Here is a 16,119-nt window from a genome sequence, read left to right as displayed (position 1 = left end):
TGCTCAATTTGCAGCACAGACTTAGAGCCTGTGGCTGCCCTTGGCAACAGTATAAAAAAGCACTTACTGGTGGTAACAATCTTTACAAGATAAATATAAGCATGTCTCTTTTTTGGAGTGTGTCTTTGAAGGATATGGTCACCCAAGTCTAAGCAGAAGACATGTCACAGTCTTTGGCTCAAAGACTTTGCAATTTCGTTGACTTATCTTGATGTAATTATTCTTGATGACACATCAGGACAAGAAAAAATTTACACTCTCAGACTCTCCCTGGATATCCAGAAGCTCTTGGTGTGTCTCAGAACATGTCCAAATACTGCACTCTTGTTGAGCCAGAACCTAGATGAATTTAAGTCCTTTTCACTATGAAAATAAAATAAAGGAAGAAAATGCAGCCCATGATATCCATGATTATTAGGGATGAGATGCAATAGTGGTGTATTTCCTGTGCATACTCAGTGCTCCTCCTATAGTAGTATTCCACAAGGGAGATCATGTCCTTGTCAGTGTCATGTTCCAGATTTTGATAGAGTATTTCACACCTAAGGAAGGAAGGAACAAAGGCCTCGTAAAAATTTGTCAGTTCTGCTGTCCCTCTCACACCAGCTCTACTCAGCTGGACAATCCAACAGGACCTATCAGCTGAGATCAGAACCTGCACCCCAAGTGTCATAGAGCACCTGGGTTTGGGTTTTTCCTCAGCTTTTAAAAACTGTAAGGAACTGAACCATGAACAACACCCTATACTAGAATATAACAACACACCACATTTGTCCAAAAGTCCAGGGAGATTATACGGAATAATAACATTGCAGCAATGTCTGATTCTGAGTTCAAGAGAGATGGGGCAACCTAGAAAACCACGGGGATGCCTTATGGGAAACCTGCCAAGAATTTAAGTGAAGGCTGTGATTATTTCTCCAGTGTAGCAACCTGCCTGGGTTCCATCTGTCAAACCCTCTATCTGCAAATTTCCAGAGAAACCATATTACATGAAATCCATAGGCACTATAGGCCCTATATTCAGCATGAGTGTGCTAAATGAAAATATTCCCAAGGCCAGGCACTGAACTTTAAACGTAATGGTCAAGAAGAAAGAGAACAACATCTCTCTATGTCTATGGCTATTATAGGGTCCACTCTCAAGCATGCAAAATATTTGTGTTCACACAATACAAGCATAGTATGTTTCAATAACCTTTTAGTTGTCCAGTGAATGCTAATATAAAAATCTCTTAGGATGAATTGGAGGTATAAAATATAGATCTTGTGTGGGATAGGTGCATAGTGGGCAAAGTATATAGACAGCTCAGTAAGTGATATGCTTTCCCCTTATAAACCCCAATGGGAATCAGGGGTCTTGGCCTATTTTCCAATCTGGCTTAGCAAGTTAACAAGGCTGGGAAGAGCAGGATTGTTTCCCAGTAAAGGATCCCATCTTGGTGGTGGACTAGCATCTCAATCTTGGTCATTGTTTTAGACTTGACCAAAAGTAAACAGCTTTTTCCAGTAGGAGCTCCCTTTAGCATCACCTAACTTACTTGGTGTCCAAAGGTATGAGCGCATAATAATAGGAAATCTCTGTGAGTAGGATTGAAAGGAAGCTTCCCCACATGAGTGATTGTGTCTGGGATATTTTGAGTAAGGTAAGGCTGACTGTTTGAAGGCCTAATGCTTACATGGATTATCTCAAACTGAGCAATCGTTCAGGGAAAGGCTGAAACACATAAGTACAATACCTGTCTTTAGCTGATGGTCTTCTGGAGAGTTTCTCCTTCTGTACAAATATGCACACACACACACACACACACACACACACACACACACACACACACTTGTATATACAAGCATCCATACCACAAATACTTGAAAAATCACCTAGCATAATACAAACATACAACTTAAGTACAAACACGCTGAGCCACAGCTGCTCCAAACACACAGAGACACACAAACACAAATATCACACTACAGACACAGACACACAAACACAAACATCAATGAAAATGTTCCTCTAGTCCAGCACATTTCCTGTTGCATGTGGAAGTCATGGAACCTACCATGAGTACAAGGAAGACTCTCAGACTCAGGCAGGCTTTGTGGCCCTGACCTGTACTTTTCTGCTCTTCAGGAACTTTATCTATGCAGATACTTGATGGTCATGCAAGTGATTTACAAGCTCTACACAGATATCCTGGACAACACGACACCAAATTCCCAAGAAAGAGAAATAAAAAAAAAGTCAACAGCAAGCCCCATGATGACTCCTCACAGTTTCCTCACTTAACCTATACTGGTTCCTTCATAGAAGACCTTGGAAGTATCAGAGGAAGACAGTGACTTTGGAACTTTACTTAGGAACTTTGAAACACATTACACTGTGTGTGATATTGAATCATCCTCAGTACAGTCAAAAGCAAGCGAGTGAAATAACCTGCTGTGACATTTCTGAAATACAGCACTCTGCACAACTCTGAGGGGGAATCTATCCTGAAACAAAGCCATGCCCACAATACAGGTAGCAAAACAATGGCAGCAGAGGGATGCTCTGTAGGATTCTGGGCATGCTCATGCTGAAGCCAATAAGACAAACCAGATTCACACAGGAGGATAACTCTATGCAGGGAAAGTGAAGAAATCTAATGATTATTTTAAAAATAGCTGTTTCGTTTAGCAGTTTGTTGAACCAAAAAAGAGAGGGAGATCCACCTGATAGTGGACAGGAGAAGGAAAGACTACTGGGCAGCAGAAAACAGGAAGTGCCAGGTTTATGAAGAGACCTAGGCTCAAAGAATTAAGTAAATGAATGACTGGACAAAATCAGATGTCATTAACTTACCCTCCCAACATACCAAAAAAGATAAAGATTAGAATGAGCATGCATACACACACATACATACACACACACATACACACACACACACACACACACACACACACACACACACACATACACACACACACATACAAACATTCACAAAACAAAAATAATAAGTGAGCAGAAAACAGTGAGTAATCTGTCATGCTAGAGGAACAACATATTTAGACTATAGAAAGCAGAGGTTCCAAGTGTGTCCCATAATTCTGCTATGCTTCCTAGAGGAAAAAAAAACTCTGAAGAACACACTTCTTCATCATAATTTGGGATCTATAAGGAGAATTTTTTTTTAGAAAGCCTCAAATCTCTCATACCAAACCTCAACTTATGAGAAGCCTTTTCCACATTCCTGATCATGCAGCAAGCTCCAGACTTTAAGGCCCAAGAACGATCTCTCCAGCAGCACTCAAAGAAAATAGGAATGACAAACTGCTACTCAGGCTCTGTAAATTTGACCAAAGGTCTATGAAGCCTGAAGAAACCATCTTGAGATAGCAGAGAAGGCGAGGGGGAAAGAACAAAAGCTGCCAAAAGGCAGCAGTAATATCCACTTAGTTGTCAAATCCACTGTGCTATCATCCCTGCAAACCACTTCCTGCCTGCAATCTCACATGATCACTGCAAAGCAAAGGAACTACAGGCCTTTACTTCTTCTCTAAAGCTCTGTGCTATTCTAAAGGAGGACTCCAGCACAGCACCCTTCAAACTTAATGGCATGTAGTGGTGTGCTGTGCAGTCCACCTATCTCCACTAATGAACTGCAGATTCTAGTAGAGTAGGAGCATTGGCTTATAAACACACAGTTTCTCAAAAAGGCCTACATCCTCAGAAAAACTTGTAAATGATCACATACATGAACACTTGGATCAGACACAAGGGAGTGTTTGGGGAAGTTGGTAGACAGTTTCATTAGTGTGTCTATGTTTTTGGCTAGCCATGAGGGCAAACTGCCTCTGCTGCCTCATCCTACCTGCTGCTGCTTGGCACATGGGAAATCGATGGTCTTGCTGGCCTCCTCACAGAAACTCTTTTCTTCCCCAAAGTAGGCTTGTGGTTCAGCCTGCTCCACCAGCAGCTTATTGTTCTCATGCAGCAATATCCTTACATTCTCCTTCTGTTGTGAACATGCATTCAGGACGTGGTAGTATCTGGTGCTGATTGACAGAAAAAAAAACAGGGTGAGTCCCAGCCAGTTTCTGTTTGTCTGCCAGTCCTCCAAGTTCTCTGATTCCTGCAATTCCCTGATCCCCAGACAGCCCCAGTCTAGAGTTCACAGTACACAGCACCAAATTGAGGCAGGTCAAATTCAGAGACTTGTGTAATGTGGCTAACATTCCACAAAACTCAAATGACTTCAGAAATCCCTGACACCTAGAGGGGTTCATGAACATCACAGAACAGGAAATGTTCCTCATAGGTGCTTCTGTGTCCATGGTACTAGGAAACCATCAGCACTAGAGGACAAATCCTCTCTGAGAAAGGAGATAAGGCCCAACAGGTATACAATCTTTCCATTTTTGTCAGGGACCCAGATCTTTAAATCTCCTGGTAGAAACCTAGAGATTGAGGTTTGCCTCATGTTTCCATTGTGGAGGAAATGTTTTCTATGTAGAGGATCCAGAATTTGGATGAATAAATATTTGATGGTCTTGTATACTCTTCACACTTAGGACAACTGAGTCTAAAACAAATTCAAGACCTTTGCCCTAAGGCAGAGTTCCTATTGTGGAACACTATGGAACCAGAGCCCTTACTTTTGTTCAGAGTCCTACAAGGACAGAAGCATTCCCTGACTAGTGCTGGGGTCGCGGCTGTGTCAATGACTCACCTGTAGGAATACTTATCTTCTATCACCTCCTTGTACTTCTCTATGGCATCACTTATTGACTGCTTCATTTTTTCCATATCCATCCTTGTCTTCTCATGTTGTGATTTAATGATGTCGAATTCAACATTCATCCTGTGTTAGGGAATGACAAAAGGAGCAAAAAAATCCACTGAGATATGAATTCAAGAATCATGTACAAACAAATGGTGCTAGCACAAGTGGTGATCACTAAGTAGAAAAATGTAAATGGACCCATTGTTATGTCTTTCTACAAAAGTCAAGTACAAGTAGATAAAAAACCTCCACATAAAACCAGATATACCAGAATTCCCCAGATAGAAACTGGAGAAGATCCTGAAACACATGGGCACATGGGAAATTTTCCTGAACAGAACACCAATGGCTTATGCTCTAAGATCAAGTATCAACATATGGAACCACATAAAATTGAAAAGATTCTGTAAGATGAATGAAGGTCACTGTCAATAGGACAAAACAGCAACCAACAGATTGGAAAAAGATCTTTAAACATCATATTTCCAATATATAGCTAGTACACAATATATACAAAGAACTCAAGAAAATAGACTCCAGAGAATCAAAGAACACTATTAAAAATGGGGTACAGAGCTAAACAAAAAATTTCAACTGATGAATATTTAATGGACAACAAGCACATAAATAAATGTTCAACATCCTTAGTGATTAGGGAAATGCTCATAAAACCAACTCTTAGATTACGACTCACAGAAGTCAGAATGGCTAAAATGAAAAGCTCAGGTACCACTGATGCAAGATAGGATTGTGGAAAAAGAACACACTCTTCCATCCATGGTATCATAATAAGTTCCATTATTGGTAGGATTATAAGTTACAACCACTCTGGAAATCAGTCTACCAGTTCATCAGAAAATTGGACAAACTACTACCTGATGACCGATCTAAATCATTCCTGGGCATATTCCCAAAAAATACTCCTACATACACCACAGACACATGCTCCACCATGTTCATAGCAGCCTAATTTAAAATAGCCAGAAGCTGGAAAGAACCCAGATGTCCTTCAAAAGAATGGATACAGAAAAAGTGATACATGTACATATTGGAGTACCTATAAACTAATAAAAAATATGAAGTCAAGAAATTATTAGGCAAATGAATGGAACTAGAAAATATCATCCTCAGTAAGGTAACACAAACACAAAAAAACACACATGGTGTACACTCACTGATATGAAGATATTAGCCCAATACATCTATATAAACAAGGTACAATTCACAGCACACATGAAGCTCAAAATGGAAGACCAAAGTGCAGGAGATTCAGTCCTTCATAGAAATTGGAACAAAATAATCACCAGAGGAAATATAGAGACAAAGTATAGAGCAGAGACTGAAGGAAAGACCATTTCAAGACTGCCACACATAGGGATTCATCCTGTATACAGTTCCATACCCAGATTCTATTGAAGATGCCAAGAAATGCTTGCTGAAAGGAGTCTCATATAGCTGCCTCATGAGAGGACCTGCCACAGCCCTACAAATACAGAGGCAAATGCTCATAGCCAACCATTGGACTGAGAGTTTGCTGACAGATGAAGGAGTTGGGGTAAGGACTGAAGGGGCTGAAGTGGTTTCCAACTCACAGGAAGAACTACAATATTAACAACCGGACAGGGGTTAAATCACCAACCAAGGAGTATACATGGCTCCAGCTGCATATGTATCAGAGGATGGCCTTGTCACATATAAATGAGAGGAGAGGTCCTTGGTCTTATGGAGGCTCAATTGATGCTGCAGTTTAGGGGAATTAAGGCAGGGTGGGAGGATGTGAGAGAGGAACATACTTAGAGAGACAGGGGGATGGGGGATGGGATGTGTGGTTTCTGGACTAGAGGAAAAGAGGAAAGGGAATAACATCTGAAATGTAAATAAGAAAATATCAAATAAAAATAATCTCATGTGAAAAAGGTTGTATTCTGGAGTATCCACACCGAATATATACCACATACTTTCTCTTTCAAAGTGAGCCCTATTGGTGCTGAGTTAAACTTATTTTCCTGGGTACAGGACAGCAGAGAGAGGGGAACAAATGGAGGGAACTGACATTCAACAGCTCTCAGGGTAAGCCTGTAGGAACAGACTAGTTCTCTGAGAAGTTTCCACTAAACTGCATCACAGGCTTCAATCCAACAAACATATGTGATGATTTTCTCATATTTTAAAGACAGGGATTCTCAATTCTTGGCTCCTATTGTTACATGAATTACCAGAGGTCATAACTAGTATTTACAGGGGAGAGGCTTTCTAATACCTCCTTCCCAAGGAGATTCTTATGTGACACCAATATAAACACAAGAAGTAAGGTGATCAGTTTGGGGGTCTGTAGACTCAACACTTTTATCACCTGCAAACTGTCTATCACACAAATCCTCAGACCTATCAAAGGTCCCACAGCACCAGATCCTGAACAAAACACACACAACAATATTCACACACATAAACACAATTAGAATGCCAAATAAATCCAGGGAGCTGCCATATTCTCAGAGTATAATGAACATAATCAGAGTAAAGCAGTGATGACCTGAAGCCGTTGCATTCACACACTAACAGGCAGCATGTGACCATGTCCTTCTAGCTGTTTATAGAACCAATCAGACTCCAAGCACCTCAAGGTCAAATACAATAGAGGATGACCATAAACATATAGCACATGACTTATCCTACAATTCAACAGCTGTTATGGCTTCTTAAAATGCATAATGAAAGATGATACACTCCAATCAAGGGAGGAAATAAGGGTTAACACAGAGGGAACAATACAGTCAACAGGATACTAGATGTAATTACTACCTGTAGTTCAAATTATTATAGTTGTAAAGATCGAGGATTCGACAAAGTTCTTCCTTCTCAAACCGCATCTTCCTGATATCAAAATTCAATGCTTCTAATTTATTGTTTGGATTCATCTGATTAGTTACGCTTGAATTTTGGGGTAGTGTTTTACTCCCAGACCCTGAAAATAGATAAACACAAATGAATTTGCATAGTTGATTGCCATTGCCCAGGGCAGGGGACCATTCTGAGTACCAAAAAGAAGGTTGAAGACGAGTAAAGCTAGAGACAGGGTGAATCCCTGAAAGAGTAGAACAGCTAGGTTTGAGCTAGTCTGCTAAGCTATGTCCCTCTTCCCAACCACCATTGTCAGACATATGCCATACTCCCAATTACACCTTGTCCTGAAAACCATAAGCATCCTCAGACATAAATATCTGAGGAACAGTGTCAGCTCAAATTAACAGATCTTATGCAGATAAATCCTGAAGTTCATACTGCTTAGCACTATCAAGCCCTAATGATTTGTGTTCACATCCAAAGGGTCTGAGCCCTCAACACATGACCAGAGCAGCCTCCTTCTCTCTTCTTTTCATCAGAGACTGATGTATCCTACAGTAATCTAGATGATGAAGTGCTTCAACTCCATACCATGAAGAAATATATCGCCATTCTCAAACTGTCTCCTCCTGGCATTCATTGATACACCAAATAAATTAAATAACTTTCAGAAAAGTAGCTGCAGGCTGGTAAATTCCTGGCACTCTGTCAAACTAATCATCAGAAAATTTTGATTCTTGTTCTGTAACTGAGAAAGTCCAAGATTCCTGCCTGTAAGACCAACTCATGAAGTTCAAGCCTACCTATTCCTGAAAGTTCCCCAATTCAGCCCAGGACTCACTGTGCCTTCTCCAAAAAGAATTCATTCTTCCTGTTCTACGAGACAGATTGCTGGATTCCTTCTGACTTGGTCCAGTGTCTCCTTGATCACGATTATCCATTCGAAATAGCCTCCGCAGCCTCGAAAACACGGCTGTTTGTGAACCCAACAGGCACTGAATGATATCCCACAGGCAGTTGCTGTTACCACAACACAGGTGACATCACAGAAGATTCTAGTTCTCTCCTAGATACAGGAGAATGTCCAAGGAAGGTATTACTGATGACGTCACTGGAAACTGCCATAGCCTGCTTGTTAATAAGCTCTCTTCAAATTGATCAATTTCTGGGCTGCCCTTTCCTGGAGCCTCTAATTTGACCCAGAGAACACCCTTTGGCAACCTCACCTTCCAAAGCTAAAGATTTCTCGCTGCTTAATTAGAAGTCAAGTGCTTTTGATGGGGAGAGTTAGTTAGGACCCTGACATGCATAAGAGATTGTTAGCACCCAAATCTGTATGTACCATGGATGTGGAGATTTTTGTCAATAATAAATATTTCACCTGAGTCAATTCATATGACATACGGTAAATTCCCCAGTTTTGCCCTTTTTGCCAGATGCCAATATCTTTCTCCTTTACCATTAATTCTATCAAACCTGGTTAATATTTTCTTACTCTGTATTCCTTGATTGTATACACATATCCATGCATTTCACAAAATATCTTGGTTACAATGTTCTTTATTGCAAGTATAACACCCTTTACTTCAGACCTGAGGGGCTCGAATGCAAGGTAAATATAAGTGGGTAAAATTTCTGTCCCTCCCTCAAAATATTAACTTGCACATCCTCCTTTTGTCAAATATGACCAGACAATTAAATAGGACATCGGTGAGTAAAAGTCAACTTGGACTGCAAGACTATATTGTAGCCACATAGCCAACACATCTACAATATCTGTCTATCCTGAATTGCCAAGTCCAGGCATGAGGATGTAGGGGGCTGTACCATGATACTATACTCACAGTAAAAATGAGACTCAGGAGGTTGGGCAGGGAGTGGAATGGCCTCAGTTCAGCTTAAACCTCAGTTTTAATGGGTCCATAAGTTCAGGCAGGAGTCCCTTTGGCATTGATATCTGTGGCATATCCATTCTTTTCCTGAACGAGCTGAATCTGTGCTATAATGCCTACTAACCTCACAAATGTAAGAGTAAAAAGATCATGTATATCTTTTTCAGGAAGATTTCTGCCTTTGACTACCACCTTGAGGCAAAGAACATTACTCTGAAAATCTGAAAAAGAGGGGGGGAGATTGTTGATGCCTGAGAACTTGAAGGCCTTTTCTTCCCTAGAGGGCACTAATTTTTCTACTGCGATTTTTCCATTGCTCTTTCACTAATGGTGACTTGGCTGTTTCCTTGCATAAAGGAACCTGCATGCCCCAACAAGGAGCCAACTGCAAACAAGCTCCTTTTTTCAAGAAAAGTTTTGTTGCAGAATTATGCCTTGGCAGCAGGAAGGTCAACTAAGCTGTTCCTAGGACCAGCTCTCATGGTACAGTATTAAGGACCTGAGGTATTTGGGAAAAGAAAGCAGCACACAATTTCACATAGATCTCTGTGATGCAAGTGCTAGAACAGTAATAGGACTGTTAGTTAGTTTCTTCTTTGTTATCAATACCTGCAAAGCTGGTCAGAGTTGATACATGCCTTTAATCACAGAACACAGAAGGATTTTTTTTCTTTTGGCTCTATTTTTTTATTCGATATAATTTATTTACATTTCAAATGATTTCCCCTTTTCTAGCCCCCCACCCCGAACGTCCCATAAGCCCCTTTCTCTCCCCCTGTCCTCCCACCCACCCCTTCCCACTTCCCTGTTCTGGTTTTGCCGAATACTGCTTCACTGAGTCTTTCCAGAACCAGGGGCCACTCCTTTCTTCTTGTACCTCATTTGATGTGTAGATTATGTTTTGGGTATTCCAGTTTTCTAGGTTAATATCCACTTATTAGTGAGTGCATACCATGATTCACCTTTTGAGTCTGGGTTACCTCACTTAGTATGATGTTCTCTAGCTCCACCCATTTGCCTAAGAATTTCATGAATTCATTGTTTCTAATGGCTGAATAGTACTCCATTGTGTAGATATACCACATTTTTTTGCATCCACTCTTCTGTTGAGGGATACCTGGGTTCTTTCCAGCATCTGGCAATTATAAATAGGGCTGCTATGAACATAGTAGAGCATGTATCCTTATTACATGGTGGGGAATCCTCTGGGTATATGCCCAGGAGTGGTATAGCAGGATCTTCTGGAAGTGAGGTGCCTAGTTTTCGGAGGAACCACCAGACTGATTTCCAGAGTGGTTGTACCAATTTGCAACCCCACCAGCAGTGGAGGAGTGTTCCTCTTTCTCCACACCCTCTCCAACACCTGCTGTCTCCTGAATTTTTAATCTTAGCCATTCTGACTGGTGTAAGATGAAATCTCAGGGTTGTTTTGATTTGCATTTCCCTAATGACTAATGAAGTTGAGCATTTTTTAAGATGCTTCTCCGCCATCCGAAGTTCTTCAGGTGAGAATTCTTTGTTTAACTCTGTACCCCATTTTTAATAGGGTTGTTCGGTTTTCTGGAGATTTTTTTTTAACTGTTGTTGCTAGTACTCTGGTTGTTTCTTTTGGTTTTTGTTTTTAATTTCCCCAGCTAATTGAACTGTACCTAGAATACTAAGGCCATGTTCAATATGGCTCTATCATTCATGTTAGTCAATGATTTTATTCTTAAAAAACACTCAACCGATGATTCTATTCCTTGCTTTCAAATAAGGATAGCAATCACAGCAATGACAGTTACCTTGTATGGATTGACATAACCAACACATCATATATTGTGGCATCCAAAACTTTTGGATATTCATAGCTTCTGTTTTTAAGATGAAAAACCTCAAAATTTAGAGAAACTTGAAGGAATGAATAATTCCCAGGGGCTGTATGTAACTCAAAATGTGTGTGACAATCGAGAACTGACTGAGAATCAGAAAGACCAGATGCTTACCACGATCAAAGTTGTAGCCCAATAAGAAACTCTAAATAATAAGCCATCGTGGGAAACATAAACTTAGGAGGCCATGGGCCCTGAAGGTTGGTCCGTGGCCTTCAGACTGATCTATTTCCAATTTTCTGAGGATCCTCCAGATTGATTTTTAGAGTTGTCATTGCACTTTACAGTCCCACCAGAAATGGAGGAGTGTTCTTCTTTCCCCACATTCTCAACAACATGTACTTTCATGTGAGTTTTTGATCTTAGCCATTCTTCACTGTAAATTATACCACTTTATACCAATCTCAGAGTATTATTGGTTTGCATTTCACTGATGTCTAAGGACTTTGATCCTTTTTTATTTTATTTTATTTTATTTTAATATTTTTATTTTCTATATTCTTTTTTTATTAAATAATTTTATTTTCTATATTCTTTGTTTATATTCCAAATGATTTCCCCTTTCCCAGATTCCCCCTCCCCATATGTTCCATAGACCTTCTTCCCTCCATCCATTCTTCAATCACCTCCCTCCTTTTTCTCTGTCCTGATATTCCTCTCCAATGCTAGATCAATCCTTTCCAGCATCAGGATCTCTCCATACTTCTTCATGGGAGTCATTTGTTATGCAATTTGTGCCTTGGGTATTCAGAGCTTCTGGACTAATTAATATCCACTTATCAGAGATTGCATTCCATGTGTATTCTTTTGTGATTGGGTTACCTCACTTAGGATGATATTTTCCAGATCAAACCATTTGCCTAAAAATTTTGTGAATTCATTGTTTCTAATTGCTGAATAGTATTCCATTGTGTAAATATACCACATTTTCTGTATCCATTCCTCCTTTGAGGGACATCTGGGTTCTTTCTAGCTTCTGCCTATTATAAATAAGGCTGCTATGAACATAATGGAGCATGTGTCTTTATTGCATGCCAGGGAATCCTTTAGGTATATGCCCAGGAGGGGTATGGCAGAGTCCTCCAGAAGTGTCATGTCCAGTTTTCTGAGGAACCGCCAGACTGATTTCCAAAGTGGTTGTACCATCTTACAGCCCCACCATCAGTGGAGGAGTGTTCCTCTTTCTCCACATCCTTGCCAACACCTGCTGTCTCCTTAGTTTTTGACCTTAGCCATTCTGACTGGTGTAAGGTGAAATCTCAGGGTTGTTTTGATTTGCATTTCCCTAATGACTAATGCTGTTGAGCACTTCTTAAGGTGACTCTCGGCCATCCGAATTTCTTCAGGTGAAAATTCTTTGTTTAGATCTGTGCCCCATTTTTAATAGGGATATTTGTTTCCCTAGGGTCTAATTTCTTGAATTCTTTGTATATATTGGATGTTAGCCCTCTATTAGAAGTAGAGTTGGTGAATATCCTTTCCCAATTTGTTGGTTTCGTTTTGTCCATTTAACAGTATCCTTTGCCTTACAGAAACTTTGTAATTTTATGAGGTCCCATTTGTCAATTCTTAGGGCATAAGCTATTGGTGTTCTGTTCAGGAACTGTTCCCCTGTGCCTATGTCCTCAAGGGTTTTCCCCAGTTTCTTTTCTATTAGTTTCGGTGTGTCTGGTTTTGCGTGGAAGTCCTTGATCCACTTGGAGTGGAGTTTAGTAAATGGAGATAAGAATGGATCAATTCACATTCATATGCATTCTGACCTCCAATTGAACCAGCACCATTTGTTGAATAGGCTATCTTTTTTCCACTGGATGTTTTTGGCTCCTTTGTTGAAGATCAAGTGACCATAGATGTGTGGATTCATTTCTGGGTCTTCAATTCTATTCCATTGGTACACTTGTCTGTCACTGTGCCAACACAGTTTTTAACACTATTGCTCTGTAGTATTGCTTGAAGTCAGGGATACTGATTCCCCCAGAATTTCTTTTGTTGTTGAGGATAGTTTTAGCTATCCTGGGTTTTTTGTTATTCCAGGTGAATTTGAGAATTGCTTTTTGTAACTCTGTGAAGAACTGAGTTAGGATTGTGATGGGGATTGCGTTGAATCTGTAGATTGCTTTTGACAAGATAGCCATTTTAACTATATAAATCCTGCCAATCCACGAGCATGGAAGATTTTTCCATTTTCTGAGGTTTTCTTCAATTTCCTTCTTCAGAGACCTGAAGTTCTTGTCGTATACATCTTTCACTTGTTTGGTTAGAGTCACACCAAGATACTTTATATTGTTTGTGGCTATTGTGAAGGGTGTCATTTCTAACTTCTTTCTCAGCCTGCTTATCCTTTGAGTATAGGAAGGCAACTGATTTGCTTGAGTTGATTTTATAACAAGCCACTTTGCTGAAGTTGTTTATCAGCTGTAGGAGTTCTCTGTTGGAGGTTTTCGGGTCACTTAAGTACACTATCATATCATCTGCAAATAGTGATAATTTGACTTCTTCCTTTCCAATTTGTATCCCCTTGGCCTCCTTATGTTGTCCAATTGCTCTAGCTAGAACTTCAAGTACTATATTGAAAAGATATGGAGAGAGAGGACAGCCTTGTCTAGTCGCTGATTTTAGTGGGATTGCTTCAAGTTTCTCTCCATTTAGTTTGATGTTGGCTACCGCTTTGCTGTATATTGCTTTAATGATGTTTAGGTATGGGCCTAGAATTCCTGTTCTTTCCAAGACTTTTAGAATGGAAGGATACTTAATTTTGTCAAATGCTTTTTCTGCAGTTAATGAGATGATCATATGTTTTTTTCTTTGAGTTTGTTTATGTAGTGGATTGCATTAATGGATTTCCTTATATTGAACCATCCCTGCATCCCTGGAATGAAGCCTACTTGATCATGGTGGATGATCGTTTTGATGTGTTCTTGGATTTGGTTGGCAAGAATTTTATTAATTATTTTTGCATCAATATTCACTAATCTTAGGGTCTTATTGGTTTGCATTTCACTGATGTCTAAGGACTTTGATCCGTTCTTTAACTGCTCCTCTGCCATTCAGGATTCTTCTGTTGTGATTTTTTTGTTTAGTTCTTTTTTTAAATTATTTATTTTATGTATATGAGTACACTGTTGCTCTCCTCAGACATACCAGAAGAGGGCATCAGATCCCATGACAAATGGTTGTGAGCCACCATGTGGTTGCTGGGAATTGAACTCAGGAACTCTGAAAGAACATTCAGTGCTCTTAACTGCTGAGCCCTCTCTTCAGTCCTTTGGTTTAGTTCTATACCCCATTTTACATTGGGTTCTTTGTTTTTTCAGTACTTAGCTACTTCAGTACTTAATATATTTTGGATTTAACCCTCAATTAGATAGATATACAGTTAGTGAACATATTTCAACAATATGTAGGTTGACAATTTGTCCTATTGGCTCTGCCCTTTCCCTTACAGAAGCTTTTGAGCTTCATAAGGTCCCATTTATCAATTTTTTATGTTAGGGCCTGGGCCATTGGCTTCTCTTTAGGAAATTTACCCCCATTCTCAAGAGTTTGATACTCTTTCCCACTTTCTTTTCTATTAGATACAGTGAATCTGGTTTTATGATGAGGTCTTTGATCCACCTGGAATTCAGTTTTCTGTAAGGTTTAAAATATGCATCTATGTTCATTTTTCTTTATACTTAGTGTCATTTAGACCAGCTTTCTTTTTCCCATTGTATATTTTTGGCTTCTTTGTCAAGAATCAAGTGTCCATATGTGTGGTATCATTTCTGGATCTTCAATACATTTTTTATATTTAAAAACAATTTAATCTTGCATTTCAAATGTTATGGTTTTCAGTCCAGAACACTCCTATCTCATGCCCCCTCCAAGTGCTTCAATGATGGTGCCCCCTCACACACCCACACACTAAGGCCGGCTCACCTTGGCATTCCCAAAACCTGGGACATCGAGCCTTTACAGAACCAAGGGCCTCTCCTCTCCTTCCATTGTCCATGTCCCACAAGACCATCATCTGATACATACATGGCTGAAGCCATGTGTCACTCCTTGTGTAGTCTTTGGTGGGTGGTGAAGTCCCTGGAAACTCTGGGGTGTCTGGGTGGTTGATATGGTTGTTCTTCCTACAGGGTACAAACCCCTTTCACTCCTTCAGTGCTTACTCTACCTCTTCCATTGGAGACTCTATTCTCAGTCCAAAGAGCGGCTGTTATAGCACACTCCTATCAACAAGCACTTCTTGACTTCCTCCATAGTATCTGGGTTTGGTGTCTGGATGTGGGATGGGTCTCAAAGTAGAAAGTCTCAGGATGTCATTTAGTTCAGACTCTGCTCCATAATTTGTCTCCATATGTCCTCCTGTGACTCTGTCTGAGATATTCTTGATTTCTTTCTTCAGAGACCTGAAGTTCTTGTCAAACAAATCTTTAGGGTTAGAGTCACCCCAAGGTTATGTCATATTATTTGAGAAGGGTTCTGTTACCATAATTTTATTCTCAACCTGTTTGTCTTTTTAGTAGAGAAGACTATTGAATTGTTTGTGTTGATTGTCTTTCCAGCCACTTTGATGTTTATCAAGATTATGAATTCTCTGGTATAGCCAAGAAATGGTGTTACATGCCTTTAATCCCAGGACTTGGGAGACAGAGGCAGGAAGATTTCTGAGTTCAAGGCCAGCCTGGTCTACAAAGTTAGTTCCAGGACAGCCAGGGCAATGCAGAGAAACCCTGTCTCAAAATAAACAAGCAAACCAAAAAG

At 40.0% G+C, this 16,119-nt stretch overlaps 1 pseudogene; it reads right to left on the bottom strand.

The window, feature by feature from the left end:
• Positions 1-349: 349 nt before the first annotated feature.
• On the bottom strand, positions 350-8,545 carry LOC127690835 (uncharacterized; annotated as a pseudogene).
• Positions 8,546-16,119: the final 7,574 nt, after the last annotated feature.

This window comes from Apodemus sylvaticus, chromosome 8 (assembly GCF_947179515.1).
Source record: "Apodemus sylvaticus chromosome 8, mApoSyl1.1, whole genome shotgun sequence".
Taxonomy (NCBI): Eukaryota; Metazoa; Chordata; class Mammalia; order Rodentia; family Muridae; genus Apodemus; species Apodemus sylvaticus.
Note: the sequence above shows the minus strand (reverse complement) of the source record. Positions and strands in the feature narration are given on the sequence as shown.